The sequence below is a fragment of the Danio rerio genome, chromosome 4 (assembly GCF_049306965.1).
Source record: "Danio rerio strain Tuebingen ecotype United States chromosome 4, GRCz12tu, whole genome shotgun sequence".
NCBI classification, from domain to species: domain Eukaryota; kingdom Metazoa; phylum Chordata; class Actinopteri; order Cypriniformes; family Danionidae; genus Danio; species Danio rerio.
The window spans coordinates 56593355-56606919 of NC_133179.1; the positions used below are offsets into that span (position 1 = coordinate 56593355).

At 41.7% G+C, this 13565-nt stretch overlaps 1 protein-coding gene and 15 non-coding genes across 17 annotated transcripts in view; 1 reads left to right on the top strand and 15 right to left on the bottom strand.

The window, feature by feature from the left end:
- LOC137491103 (uncharacterized) overlaps positions 1–13565 on the top strand; it is a 1183352-nt gene that overhangs the window by 426908 nt on the left and 742879 nt on the right. The gene's annotated exons all lie outside the window — the stretch shown is intronic.
- On the bottom strand, positions 295–413 carry LOC141382614 (5S ribosomal RNA). Its single transcript, XR_012403549.1, has one exon. It is a non-coding gene; the product is annotated as a 5S ribosomal RNA (ribosomal RNA).
- On the bottom strand, positions 772–890 carry LOC141382615 (5S ribosomal RNA). The gene has a single exon (XR_012403550.1). It is a non-coding gene; the product is annotated as a 5S ribosomal RNA (ribosomal RNA).
- On the bottom strand, positions 1249–1367 carry LOC141382616 (5S ribosomal RNA). The gene has a single exon (XR_012403551.1). It is a non-coding gene; the product is annotated as a 5S ribosomal RNA (ribosomal RNA).
- On the bottom strand, positions 1726–1844 carry LOC141382617 (5S ribosomal RNA). Its single transcript, XR_012403552.1, has one exon. It is a non-coding gene; the product is annotated as a 5S ribosomal RNA (ribosomal RNA).
- Positions 2203–2321, bottom strand: LOC141382618 (5S ribosomal RNA). The gene has a single exon (XR_012403553.1). It is a non-coding gene; the product is annotated as a 5S ribosomal RNA (ribosomal RNA).
- Positions 2680–2798, bottom strand: LOC141382619 (5S ribosomal RNA). The gene has a single exon (XR_012403554.1). It is a non-coding gene; the product is annotated as a 5S ribosomal RNA (ribosomal RNA).
- LOC141382620 (5S ribosomal RNA) lies at positions 3157–3275 on the bottom strand. Its single transcript, XR_012403555.1, has one exon. It is a non-coding gene; the product is annotated as a 5S ribosomal RNA (ribosomal RNA).
- On the bottom strand, positions 3634–3752 carry LOC141382621 (5S ribosomal RNA). Its single transcript, XR_012403556.1, has one exon. It is a non-coding gene; the product is annotated as a 5S ribosomal RNA (ribosomal RNA).
- LOC141382622 (5S ribosomal RNA) lies at positions 4111–4229 on the bottom strand. Its single transcript, XR_012403557.1, has one exon. It is a non-coding gene; the product is annotated as a 5S ribosomal RNA (ribosomal RNA).
- LOC141382623 (5S ribosomal RNA) lies at positions 4588–4706 on the bottom strand. The gene has a single exon (XR_012403558.1). It is a non-coding gene; the product is annotated as a 5S ribosomal RNA (ribosomal RNA).
- On the bottom strand, positions 11261–11379 carry LOC141382624 (5S ribosomal RNA). The gene has a single exon (XR_012403559.1). It is a non-coding gene; the product is annotated as a 5S ribosomal RNA (ribosomal RNA).
- Positions 11738–11856, bottom strand: LOC141382625 (5S ribosomal RNA). The gene has a single exon (XR_012403560.1). It is a non-coding gene; the product is annotated as a 5S ribosomal RNA (ribosomal RNA).
- LOC141382626 (5S ribosomal RNA) lies at positions 12215–12333 on the bottom strand. The gene has a single exon (XR_012403561.1). It is a non-coding gene; the product is annotated as a 5S ribosomal RNA (ribosomal RNA).
- On the bottom strand, positions 12692–12810 carry LOC141382627 (5S ribosomal RNA). Its single transcript, XR_012403562.1, has one exon. It is a non-coding gene; the product is annotated as a 5S ribosomal RNA (ribosomal RNA).
- LOC141382628 (5S ribosomal RNA) lies at positions 13169–13287 on the bottom strand. Its single transcript, XR_012403563.1, has one exon. It is a non-coding gene; the product is annotated as a 5S ribosomal RNA (ribosomal RNA).

The following is a 13565-nucleotide window of genomic DNA, read 5'->3' on the forward strand; positions in this document are numbered from 1 at the left end:
CAGCACCTGGTATTCCCAGGCGGTCTCCCATCCAAGTACTAACCAGGCCCGACCCTGCTTTACTTCCGAGTTCAGATGAGATCGGGCATTTCTTTTTTTTTTTTTTTTTTTTTTTTTTTTTTTGGCACACCAACAGCTCTTTAAAACAGGCGCAGCACCAGGGAACGAGCGCAGCTCAGCTGGCGTCGACACAGCACCGACAGAGAAACAATGCCCTTGAAGGCGAGAAAAAATAATGGCAGCGAAGCTGCGACACGGGGAAGTCTATCAGCTGCCAAATGAAGCACTTCGAAAAGCTTACAGCACCTGGTATTCCCAGGCGGTCTCCCATCCAAGTACTAACCAGGCCCGACCCTGCTTTACTTCCGAGTTCAGATGAGATCGGGCATTTCCAGGGTGGTATGGCCGTAAGCGAAAGAGGATGTCAAGCGTTGGCTATTTAAATCAGCTGCCAAATGAAGCACTTCGAAAAGCTTACAGCACCTGGTATTCCCAGGCGGTCTCCCATCCAAGTACTAACCAGGCCCGACCCTGCTTTACTTCCGAGTTCAGATGAGATCGGGCATTTCTTTTTTTTTTTTTTTTTTTTTTTTTTTTTTTGGCACACCAACAGCTCTTTAAAACAGGCGCAGCACCAGGGAACGAGCGCAGCTCAGCTGGCGTCGACACAGCACCGACAGAGAAACAATGCCCTTGAAGGCGAGAAAAAATAATGGCAGCGAAGCTGCGACACGGGGAAGTCTATCAGCTGCCAAATGAAGCACTTCGAAAAGCTTACAGCACCTGGTATTCCCAGGCGGTCTCCCATCCAAGTACTAACCAGGCCCGACCCTGCTTTACTTCCGAGTTCAGATGAGATCGGGCATTTCCAGGGTGGTATGGCCGTAAGCGAAAGAGGATGTCAAGCGTTGGCTATTTAAATCAGCTGCCAAATGAAGCACTTCGAAAAGCTTACAGCACCTGGTATTCCCAGGCGGTCTCCCATCCAAGTACTAACCAGGCCCGACCCTGCTTTACTTCCGAGTTCAGATGAGATCGGGCATTTCTTTTTTTTTTTTTTTTTTTTTTTTTTTTTTTGGCACACCAACAGCTCTTTAAAACAGGCGCAGCACCAGGGAACGAGCGCAGCTCAGCTGGCGTCGACACAGCACCGACAGAGAAACAATGCCCTTGAAGGCGAGAAAAAATAATGGCAGCGAAGCTGCGACACGGGGAAGTCTATCAGCTGCCAAATGAAGCACTTCGAAAAGCTTACAGCACCTGGTATTCCCAGGCGGTCTCCCATCCAAGTACTAACCAGGCCCGACCCTGCTTTACTTCCGAGTTCAGATGAGATCGGGCATTTCCAGGGTGGTATGGCCGTAAGCGAAAGAGGATGTCAAGCGTTGGCTATTTAAATCAGCTGCCAAATGAAGCACTTCGAAAAGCTTACAGCACCTGGTATTCCCAGGCGGTCTCCCATCCAAGTACTAACCAGGCCCGACCCTGCTTTACTTCCGAGTTCAGATGAGATCGGGCATTTCTTTTTTTTTTTTTTTTTTTTTTTTTTTTTTTGGCACACCAACAGCTCTTTAAAACAGGCGCAGCACCAGGGAACGAGCGCAGCTCAGCTGGCGTCGACACAGCACCGACAGAGAAACAATGCCCTTGAAGGCGAGAAAAAATAATGGCAGCGAAGCTGCGACACGGGGAAGTCTATCAGCTGCCAAATGAAGCACTTCGAAAAGCTTACAGCACCTGGTATTCCCAGGCGGTCTCCCATCCAAGTACTAACCAGGCCCGACCCTGCTTTACTTCCGAGTTCAGATGAGATCGGGCATTTCCAGGGTGGTATGGCCGTAAGCGAAAGAGGATGTCAAGCGTTGGCTATTTAAATCAGCTGCCAAATGAAGCACTTCGAAAAGCTTACAGCACCTGGTATTCCCAGGCGGTCTCCCATCCAAGTACTAACCAGGCCCGACCCTGCTTTACTTCCGAGTTCAGATGAGATCGGGCATTTCTTTTTTTTTTTTTTTTTTTTTTTTTTTTTTTGGCACACCAACAGCTCTTTAAAACAGGCGCAGCACCAGGGAACGAGCGCAGCTCAGCTGGCGTCGACACAGCACCGACAGAGAAACAATGCCCTTGAAGGCGAGAAAAAATAATGGCAGCGAAGCTGCGACACGGGGAAGTCTATCAGCTGCCAAATGAAGCACTTCGAAAAGCTTACAGCACCTGGTATTCCCAGGCGGTCTCCCATCCAAGTACTAACCAGGCCCGACCCTGCTTTACTTCCGAGTTCAGATGAGATCGGGCATTTCCAGGGTGGTATGGCCGTAAGCGAAAGAGGATGTCAAGCGTTGGCTATTTAAATCAGCTGCCAAATGAAGCACTTCGAAAAGCTTACAGCACCTGGTATTCCCAGGCGGTCTCCCATCCAAGTACTAACCAGGCCCGACCCTGCTTTACTTCCGAGTTCAGATGAGATCGGGCATTTCTTTTTTTTTTTTTTTTTTTTTTTTTTTTTTTGGCACACCAACAGCTCTTTAAAACAGGCGCAGCACCAGGGAACGAGCGCAGCTCAGCTGGCGTCGACACAGCACCGACAGAGAAACAATGCCCTTGAAGGCGAGAAAAAATAATGGCAGCGAAGCTGCGACACGGGGAAGTCTATCAGCTGCCAAATGAAGCACTTCGAAAAGCTTACAGCACCTGGTATTCCCAGGCGGTCTCCCATCCAAGTACTAACCAGGCCCGACCCTGCTTTACTTCCGAGTTCAGATGAGATCGGGCATTTCCAGGGTGGTATGGCCGTAAGCGAAAGAGGATGTCAAGCGTTGGCTATTTAAATCAGCTGCCAAATGAAGCACTTCGAAAAGCTTACAGCACCTGGTATTCCCAGGCGGTCTCCCATCCAAGTACTAACCAGGCCCGACCCTGCTTTACTTCCGAGTTCAGATGAGATCGGGCATTTCTTTTTTTTTTTTTTTTTTTTTTTTTTTTTTTGGCACACCAACAGCTCTTTAAAACAGGCGCAGCACCAGGGAACGAGCGCAGCTCAGCTGGCGTCGACACAGCACCGACAGAGAAACAATGCCCTTGAAGGCGAGAAAAAATAATGGCAGCGAAGCTGCGACACGGGGAAGTCTATCAGCTGCCAAATGAAGCACTTCGAAAAGCTTACAGCACCTGGTATTCCCAGGCGGTCTCCCATCCAAGTACTAACCAGGCCCGACCCTGCTTTACTTCCGAGTTCAGATGAGATCGGGCATTTCCAGGGTGGTATGGCCGTAAGCGAAAGAGGATGTCAAGCGTTGGCTATTTAAATCAGCTGCCAAATGAAGCACTTCGAAAAGCTTACAGCACCTGGTATTCCCAGGCGGTCTCCCATCCAAGTACTAACCAGGCCCGACCCTGCTTTACTTCCGAGTTCAGATGAGATCGGGCATTTCTTTTTTTTTTTTTTTTTTTTTTTTTTTTTTTGGCACACCAACAGCTCTTTAAAACAGGCGCAGCACCAGGGAACGAGCGCAGCTCAGCTGGCGTCGACACAGCACCGACAGAGAAACAATGCCCTTGAAGGCGAGAAAAAATAATGGCAGCGAAGCTGCGACACGGGGAAGTCTATCAGCTGCCAAATGAAGCACTTCGAAAAGCTTACAGCACCTGGTATTCCCAGGCGGTCTCCCATCCAAGTACTAACCAGGCCCGACCCTGCTTTACTTCCGAGTTCAGATGAGATCGGGCATTTCCAGGGTGGTATGGCCGTAAGCGAAAGAGGATGTCAAGCGTTGGCTATTTAAATCAGCTGCCAAATGAAGCACTTCGAAAAGCTTACAGCACCTGGTATTCCCAGGCGGTCTCCCATCCAAGTACTAACCAGGCCCGACCCTGCTTTACTTCCGAGTTCAGATGAGATCGGGCATTTCTTTTTTTTTTTTTTTTTTTTTTTTTTTTTTTGGCACACCAACAGCTCTTTAAAACAGGCGCAGCACCAGGGAACGAGCGCAGCTCAGCTGGCGTCGACACAGCACCGACAGAGAAACAATGCCCTTGAAGGCGAGAAAAAATAATGGCAGCGAAGCTGCGACACGGGGAAGTCTATCAGCTGCCAAATGAAGCACTTCGAAAAGCTTACAGCACCTGGTATTCCCAGGCGGTCTCCCATCCAAGTACTAACCAGGCCCGACCCTGCTTTACTTCCGAGTTCAGATGAGATCGGGCATTTCCAGGGTGGTATGGCCGTAAGCGAAAGAGGATGTCAAGCGTTGGCTATTTAAATCAGCTGCCAAATGAAGCACTTCGAAAAGCTTACAGCACCTGGTATTCCCAGGCGGTCTCCCATCCAAGTACTAACCAGGCCCGACCCTGCTTTACTTCCGAGTTCAGATGAGATCGGGCATTTCTTTTTTTTTTTTTTTTTTTTTTTTTTTTTTTGGCACACCAACAGCTCTTTAAAACAGGCGCAGCACCAGGGAACGAGCGCAGCTCAGCTGGCGTCGACACAGCACCGACAGAGAAACAATGCCCTTGAAGGCGAGAAAAAATAATGGCAGCGAAGCTGCGACACGGGGAAGTCTATCAGCTGCCAAATGAAGCACTTCGAAAAGCTTACAGCACCTGGTATTCCCAGGCGGTCTCCCATCCAAGTACTAACCAGGCCCGACCCTGCTTTACTTCCGAGTTCAGATGAGATCGGGCATTTCCAGGGTGGTATGGCCGTAAGCGAAAGAGGATGTCAAGCGTTGGCTATTTAAATCAGCTGCCAAATGAAGCACTTCGAAAAGCTTACAGCACCTGGTATTCCCAGGCGGTCTCCCATCCAAGTACTAACCAGGCCCGACCCTGCTTTACTTCCGAGTTCAGATGAGATCGGGCATTTCTTTTTTTTTTTTTTTTTTTTTTTTTTTTTTTGGCACACCAACAGCTCTTTAAAACAGGCGCAGCACCAGGGAACGAGCGCAGCTCAGCTGGCGTCGACACAGCACCGACAGAGAAACAATGCCCTTGAAGGCGAGAAAAAATAATGGCAGCGAAGCTGCGACACGGGGAAGTCTATCAGCTGCCAAATGAAGCACTTCGAAAAGCTTACAGCACCTGGTATTCCCAGGCGGTCTCCCATCCAAGTACTAACCAGGCCCGACCCTGCTTTACTTCCGAGTTCAGATGAGATCGGGCATTTCTTTTTTTTTTTTTTTTTTTTTTTTTTTTTTTTTTTTTTTTTTTTCCAAAAGCTTACAGCACCTGGTATTCCCAGGCGGTCTCCCATCCAAGTACTAACCAGGCCCGACCCTGCTTTACTTTCGAGTTCAGATGAGATCGGGCATTTCTTTTTTTTTTTTTTTTTTCTTCTTTTTTTTTTTTTTATTCAAAAATATTCACATTACATTAACATTTAAATACTTCAAGAAATTTCACAAAACAAATACATTAAATTAAACATTCTTCATAAAATAACATCCTCTTTGGGCATTTTCCACTTTAAACCACTTAAAACATTATACACTTCATCATTAAACACATCATAAAAGCTTGGTAACATGTCTTCTCCTTTAAAATACCAGTACAGTCTTTCTATGTATCTTTCCATTTTTCGTTTTAGTACATTCCACACATTTAAAACAACTTTTGCCTGCTTTGCTACATTTCTTCTTTCCCACACACATTTTTTAATCATCATTATGAGAAGATTTACAAACTTTTTGTTTTTGTTTTCCATATTCCATCCGAACATCACAAGAGTATTCCATTCCAATTGTTCTTCATCCCAATCTTTCAATAAATCTTTTAGCATTTTTTGGCATTTCATGTAAAAACATTCTAATTCTTTACAGTATAAAAACAGGTGTAAAATTCCTTCATCTTCTTGAAAACAAACCTTACATGTTGCATTTGGTTCTCTCTGTATCTTTGTTAAAATGCACTCAGTAAAAATTGCCTTGTGTCTTATAAAATATTCAAAACATTCCAATCTTGTTTCTATTATTTTCCCTCTTATGTTTTTCCATATATTTTCCTTTTTCACACTATTCAATCTTTGTACCCAAAAGTTATTTGCTATAGGTTCTTGAAATACACTATCTCTAAAATACACATAAAAGTCTTTCAGTAAACAATCTTTAAAATCACAAAGCTTTCCTTTTAAATAGACATTTATGACTTTTTCATTCCCACATTCTTCCATATTTTCTATTCTTGTAATCCATTCTTTTGGTATGGCACCTTTGACCGTTTCAAGTTTATTTTCTATTTCCTTTACACTGTATTCCTCTTTAGCTTCTTCCATTAAGTCTACTATATATTGCTTAGTTAAAAATCCCTTTTTGAATTCATAAAGAACATCCCTTATTCTTAAAATCCCCACATCCATCCATTTTTTAAAAAATAGTTCCTTCCCTTCTTTTAAAATACTTTTATTTAAAAACAAAGGTTGATTTAACAAGTTTTCTCTACCCTTTACTTGGTAAAATACTCCATCTAAAAATTTCCCCCATGCACTTAAAATTTCTTGATAAAACCCTGGTAACTTTTCCGTCATCCAGTTTTTTGTTTTTAACCAAAGAATGTCTTCTCCTAAGTTAAAATTGCCAACTTTGTTTAAAAAATATTTCATAACCTTTTTCCATTCTGTTGAGTTCTCCTCTTGTAAAAGCTTTTTAACTATTTTGACTCTAAGACAATTCTTCCTTTGTTTAATATCAATCAATCCTATCCCTCCTTCTTCTGTTGCTCCTATTATTGTATTGTACGCAATTCTTGGGGGTTTCCCCTCCCATAAAAAATCTTGAACACACTTTTTCAATCTCTCTTCTATCCAACATGGCATTTCTGTTACATATAATTTATACCATAGCTTTGATGTCATTAAAACATTTAATATTAAGGCTTTCCCCTTTAAGCAAAGTTCTCTCATCCTCCAAAAATTTAATTTTGATTCTATTCCTCTTATTAGATCATCCCACATCTTTTCTGTTGCTTTCCTTTCATTTTTACCAATTAAAATTCCTAAAATTTTCAGTTCTTCTACTTCTCTAAATTGGAAACAATCTGTTAAAATATCTGCTTTACCAAACCTCATATATTCTGTTTTATTTTCATTTATTTTGCTTCCTGTTCCCTTACAAAACTCCTGTACTTTTTTCATGGCTTCTTTTACACTCTTTTTATCCTTCACTATTATTGTTGTATCATCAGCATACTGGTATATTTTTCCTTCATCCTCCTTTTCTTCTATTTTTATTCCTTTAATTTTAGTTTCTTGTTTTATTGCTAACCCTAAAGGTTCTGCGATTAGGGAATATAATAGCGCTGAAAGAGGACATCCTTGTCTAATTGATCTTGTAATTTTAAAACAATCTGTTAAAAAACCATTACATTTTACTTTTGTAAAAGCCCCTTTATATAAAATTTTAATCCAATTAATAAAATTCTCTCCAAATCCAAATGTTTTGAGTACATCAAATAAGTAAGTATGTTCGACTCTGTCAAAAGCCTTTTCAAAATCTAAACTAATTAAAAAACCATTCATCTTCTTTTCTTGTAAATAATCTATTGTGCTTTTAATACTCATTGTTACATCTGCTATATCTCTCCCTTTTATTGCATATGCTTGGTTTGATTTAATTAATTTAGGCATTACTTCCTTTAATCTATTCGCTAAAACTTTTGCTAAAATCTTTAAATCTGTATTCAACATTGTTATTGGTCTATAATTTTGTAATTCAGTTTTTGCTCCTTTTCTTTTATATATTAACTTCATTAATCCCATCCCCATTCTTTCATTCATCTCTTTACATTTAAAAATTTCTTTAAAAACTTCTTTAAGTATTCCTTTTAAAATATCTTTAAAAACAATATAAAATTCATTTCCTATTCCATCTATACCTGGACTTTTCTTTTTATTTAGTTGATTTATTGCAATTTCAATCTCTTCTTCATCTATTTCTCTGTCACATTCTTTGTTGTCATCTTTTTCTAGTTTTACTTTTATATAATTTAGAATCTTCCTTTCTTTTTCTTCATCAATACCTTTTGCTTTAAATAGATCTTCATAAAAATGCTTGATTTCTTCTAGTATTTCTATGTTTCCTTTCGCCATTTTTCCACTCCTCCCTTTAATTTCCTTTAGTATTCCTGCTTTACCTCTTTGCTTCTCTAAATCAAAAAAGAATTTCGTGCATTTTTCCCCTTCTACTGTGTATTTAGATCTGCTCCTCAACATTGCCCCCTTATATTTGTCTTCTTCTAAATCTCGTAATTTTTGCTCTATTTCTTTGATTTTTTCAATGTCTTTATTTTCTTTGTTTAATTCTTTTTCTAAGGATCTTTTAACTTCTTTTTCTGTATACTTTTTACATCTTTGTAGTACTGCGCAATATTTGATTGTGTATTTTCTTATTTGATATTTTGTGTTTTCCCACCATATCCTTTTATCTTCATCATACATTCTATTTTCTTTTTCTTTCTCTATTATTTCTTTGACTTTTTGAACATAATCTTGATTCTTTAAAATGGTTGTGTTTAAAATCCAAGTCCCTGGTCCTTTTTGTATGTTTTCTATATTCACTTTAAAATGCAAGAGCTTATGATCACTAAAACTGTTCTCTTCATACTGTATGTTTTCTATAAAATTTTCAATATTTCTAGTACATAAAATAAAATCTATTCTCGTTTGACATATAAAATTCCCCACTATTTGTCTCCTTGAAAACTCTCTTTTTTCTCTATTCCTTTCCCTCCATATATCTATTAAACTATTTTCCTTTATTAACTCATTTAGTTCCTTTCTTCCTATATCCGATTTAAAAACCATTCCATCAGCCATATCTTGTTTTCTAAAAACAGTATTAAAATCTCCCATCATTATTATTTCTTTAAAACCTTTTAATACTTTATTTAAAACCTCAAAATATTCTTTTTTGTCTTTATCTTCTGTTGGTGCATGTATATTTGCTATTATTAATTCATGTCCTTCATAGTTCACCTCTATTACTAAACATTTTCCATAATTATCCCTATACACAATTCTTTTAAAGTTTAAAACATCTTTCCTTATTAAAAAAGCAACACCTCTTCCAGATTTACCATCACCATTATTATATATAATATCCCCTTGCCACAACTTTTTAAAATCGTCCATTGCATGTTCTTTCCAGTTTGTTTCCTGTAAACCTATCACTTCCTTGTTTTTACATTTCTCTCTTATTTTCTCAAATTTATCTTTTCCCATCAGTCCCCTTGCATTAAAAGACACACAGTTTAAAACCATTAAAATAAATAAAAATGAAATTAAAAACCTACACATCCTCATTGTCCTTCATCTCCTTCCAACGCTCTCAACCAACAACTTCTTTCGTTAAAAGAGACAAAGATTAAAAGCATTTTAAAATAGATAAAATATTTTAAAAACATCATTTTTCTTCATCTTCTTCCAGTCCCCTTAACACTTCATACCTATTTACATATTTAGCTCTGTTCTTTGTTAAAACTTTTTTCTTTGCCATGTCCAAGTTTGGTTTTACCTTAAAAGTTCTTCTTCTTAAAAATCCTCTTTCCACTTTGTTCTTATCCACATTTTCCATCTTTGTTTCTTCATCATTTGCCATTCCTTCAGCTTGACCAGTCTTTCTTAGTTCCTCTTTTTCCACAGTGCTTAAAAAAGTTTTAAAACTGTCCGATATTTCCATTTGTGACCACTGTCCGTCCTGTCCTGATAACTGTACTTCATTTTCTTCATTTTCGTTTTCTCCTTCCTTTTTTCCATTGTTATTCATTTCCTCCTCCATTGTCCTTTCTATTGCTTCATTATCTTCTTCCCTTTTGTTGTTTTCTTCATGCACCTGCCGGTCCTGATCTTCTCCTCCTCCTTCCTCTCCTTCCATCCAGCATTCACACTTGTTTAAAAAATTTTTACATTCCGGGCACCTGACAGTGATACAGTCTCTTGCAAAATGCCCCCTTTCCTCGCATTTGTAGCACTTGAATTCTGGACAGTCTTTCAGCATGTGTTCCGGGCTCATGCACAGCCTACAGGTCTTCACCTGATGGCTGTGCATCACCCTGAAGTACTGCGTTCCTTCTGCTGTCTCCATTTTTGTGCTGTATGGCAAGGATGCCACCTCTTTAGGGAACCTCACTTTAAGGAACCTTGTTCCGTCTTCTATGTCGGTACCCGGATAAAACCTTCGTTTAATTTTAGATATGGGACAAACTCCCCAAGTATCTAATTTTTCCAGAATTTCCTTATCTTCAAGATAGACCGGCAGGTGCATAAAGGAAACAACAAAATCCCTATTATGAAGCTTTTTAATTTCACAGTTCACCCCATTTATCATCAGTTTGTCAGTCAATTGTTCACATAATTCTTCTGTTTCCATTGTTAGTTCGTACTCCTTCCCTTGTCTTGGTCTTAAAGCCAGAATTTTTCCATGTCCACACTTTTCAATCACCGCTTTAATAATATCTTCTGCTCTCACTTCCTGTACATCTTCCACATTAATGATAACTGTTGCCTCCTTTAAATACTTTCTTCCACCTACTTGGCTTTTCCGTTGTCCAGCTCGTTGTCCATTTTCCAGTCCGTTGTCTTTAACCATTCTTGTCTCGTCATCCAGTCCTGTTTCATATTCCTTTCGTGTCTCTGCATCCAGTCCAGGGTCGTTTGCCATCAATCCGTCCTTTGTTTGCTCCATAGCAAAAAAACACAAGCAAAAAACCACCCTCCAGCCAGCAAAATGCTGCTGTCAGGTGGTTAAAAAACAAAAATCAAAAACAAAAAAAACTATATCAGTCCACAAAAAGTGTAAAACACAAAAAAATAAACAGAAAAAATGGAGGAGAGCCTTCCTCTCCTGACTGCTGCCAGTCACTTCCTTGTTGCACTCTAGCTCCCTCTAGCGTGCTCAGGGTGGTATGGCCGTAAGCGAAAGAGGATGTCAAGCGTTGGCTATTTAAATCAGCTGCCAAATGAAGCACTTCGAAAAGCTTACAGCACCTGGTATTCCCAGGCGGTCTCCCATCCAAGTACTAACCAGGCCCGACCCTGCTTTACTTCCGAGTTCAGATGAGATCGGGCATTTCTTTTTTTTTTTTTTTTTTTTTTTTTTTTTTTGGCACACCAACAGCTCTTTAAAACAGGCGCAGCACCAGGGAACGAGCGCAGCTCAGCTGGCGTCGACACAGCACCGACAGAGAAACAATGCCCTTGAAGGCGAGAAAAAATAATGGCAGCGAAGCTGCGACACGGGGAAGTCTATCAGCTGCCAAATGAAGCACTTCGAAAAGCTTACAGCACCTGGTATTCCCAGGCGGTCTCCCATCCAAGTACTAACCAGGCCCGACCCTGCTTTACTTCCGAGTTCAGATGAGATCGGGCATTTCCAGGGTGGTATGGCCGTAAGCGAAAGAGGATGTCAAGCGTTGGCTATTTAAATCAGCTGCCAAATGAAGCACTTCGAAAAGCTTACAGCACCTGGTATTCCCAGGCGGTCTCCCATCCAAGTACTAACCAGGCCCGACCCTGCTTTACTTCCGAGTTCAGATGAGATCGGGCATTTCTTTTTTTTTTTTTTTTTTTTTTTTTTTTTTTGGCACACCAACAGCTCTTTAAAACAGGCGCAGCACCAGGGAACGAGCGCAGCTCAGCTGGCGTCGACACAGCACCGACAGAGAAACAATGCCCTTGAAGGCGAGAAAAAATAATGGCAGCGAAGCTGCGACACGGGGAAGTCTATCAGCTGCCAAATGAAGCACTTCGAAAAGCTTACAGCACCTGGTATTCCCAGGCGGTCTCCCATCCAAGTACTAACCAGGCCCGACCCTGCTTTACTTCCGAGTTCAGATGAGATCGGGCATTTCCAGGGTGGTATGGCCGTAAGCGAAAGAGGATGTCAAGCGTTGGCTATTTAAATCAGCTGCCAAATGAAGCACTTCGAAAAGCTTACAGCACCTGGTATTCCCAGGCGGTCTCCCATCCAAGTACTAACCAGGCCCGACCCTGCTTTACTTCCGAGTTCAGATGAGATCGGGCATTTCTTTTTTTTTTTTTTTTTTTTTTTTTTTTTTTGGCACACCAACAGCTCTTTAAAACAGGCGCAGCACCAGGGAACGAGCGCAGCTCAGCTGGCGTCGACACAGCACCGACAGAGAAACAATGCCCTTGAAGGCGAGAAAAAATAATGGCAGCGAAGCTGCGACACGGGGAAGTCTATCAGCTGCCAAATGAAGCACTTCGAAAAGCTTACAGCACCTGGTATTCCCAGGCGGTCTCCCATCCAAGTACTAACCAGGCCCGACCCTGCTTTACTTCCGAGTTCAGATGAGATCGGGCATTTCCAGGGTGGTATGGCCGTAAGCGAAAGAGGATGTCAAGCGTTGGCTATTTAAATCAGCTGCCAAATGAAGCACTTCGAAAAGCTTACAGCACCTGGTATTCCCAGGCGGTCTCCCATCCAAGTACTAACCAGGCCCGACCCTGCTTTACTTCCGAGTTCAGATGAGATCGGGCATTTCTTTTTTTTTTTTTTTTTTTTTTTTTTTTTTTGGCACACCAACAGCTCTTTAAAACAGGCGCAGCACCAGGGAACGAGCGCAGCTCAGCTGGCGTCGACACAGCACCGACAGAGAAACAATGCCCTTGAAGGCGAGAAAAAATAATGGCAGCGAAGCTGCGACACGGGGAAGTCTATCAGCTGCCAAATGAAGCACTTCGAAAAGCTTACAGCACCTGGTATTCCCAGGCGGTCTCCCATCCAAGTACTAACCAGGCCCGACCCTGCTTTACTTCCGAGTTCAGATGAGATCGGGCATTTCCAGGGTGGTATGGCCGTAAGCGAAAGAGGATGTCAAGCGTTGGCTATTTAAATCAGCTGCCAAATGAAGCACTTCGAAAAGCTTACAGCACCTGGTATTCCCAGGCGGTCTCCCATCCAAGTACTAACCAGGCCCGACCCTGCTTTACTTCCGAGTTCAGATGAGATCGGGCATTTCTTTTTTTTTTTTTTTTTTTTTTTTTTTTTTTGGCACACCAACAGCTCTTTAAAACAGGCGCAGCACCAGGGAACGAGCGCAGCTCAGCTGGCGTCGACACAGCACCGACAGAGAAACAATGCCCTTGAAGGCGAGAAAAAATAATGGCAGCGAAGCTGCGACACGGGGAAGTCTATCAGCTGCCAAATGAAGCACTTCGAAAAGCTTACAGCACCTGGTATTCCCAGGCGGTCTCCCATCCAAGTACTAACCAGGCCCGACCCTGCTTTACTTCCGAGTTCAGATGAGATCGGGCATTTCCAGGGTGGTATGGCCGTAAGCGAAAGAGGATGTCAAGCGTTGGCTATTTAAATCAGCTGCCAAATGAAGCACTTCGAAAAGCTTACAGCACCTGGTATTCCCAGGCGGTCTCCCATCCAAGTACTAACCAGGCCCGACCCTGCTTTACTTCCGAGTTCAGATGAGATCGGGCATTTCTTTTTTTTTTTTTTTTTTTTTTTTTTTTTTTGGCACACCAACAGCTCTTTAAAACAGGCGCAGCACCAGGGAACGAGCGCAGCTCAGCTGGCGTCGACACAGCACCGACAGAGAAACAATGC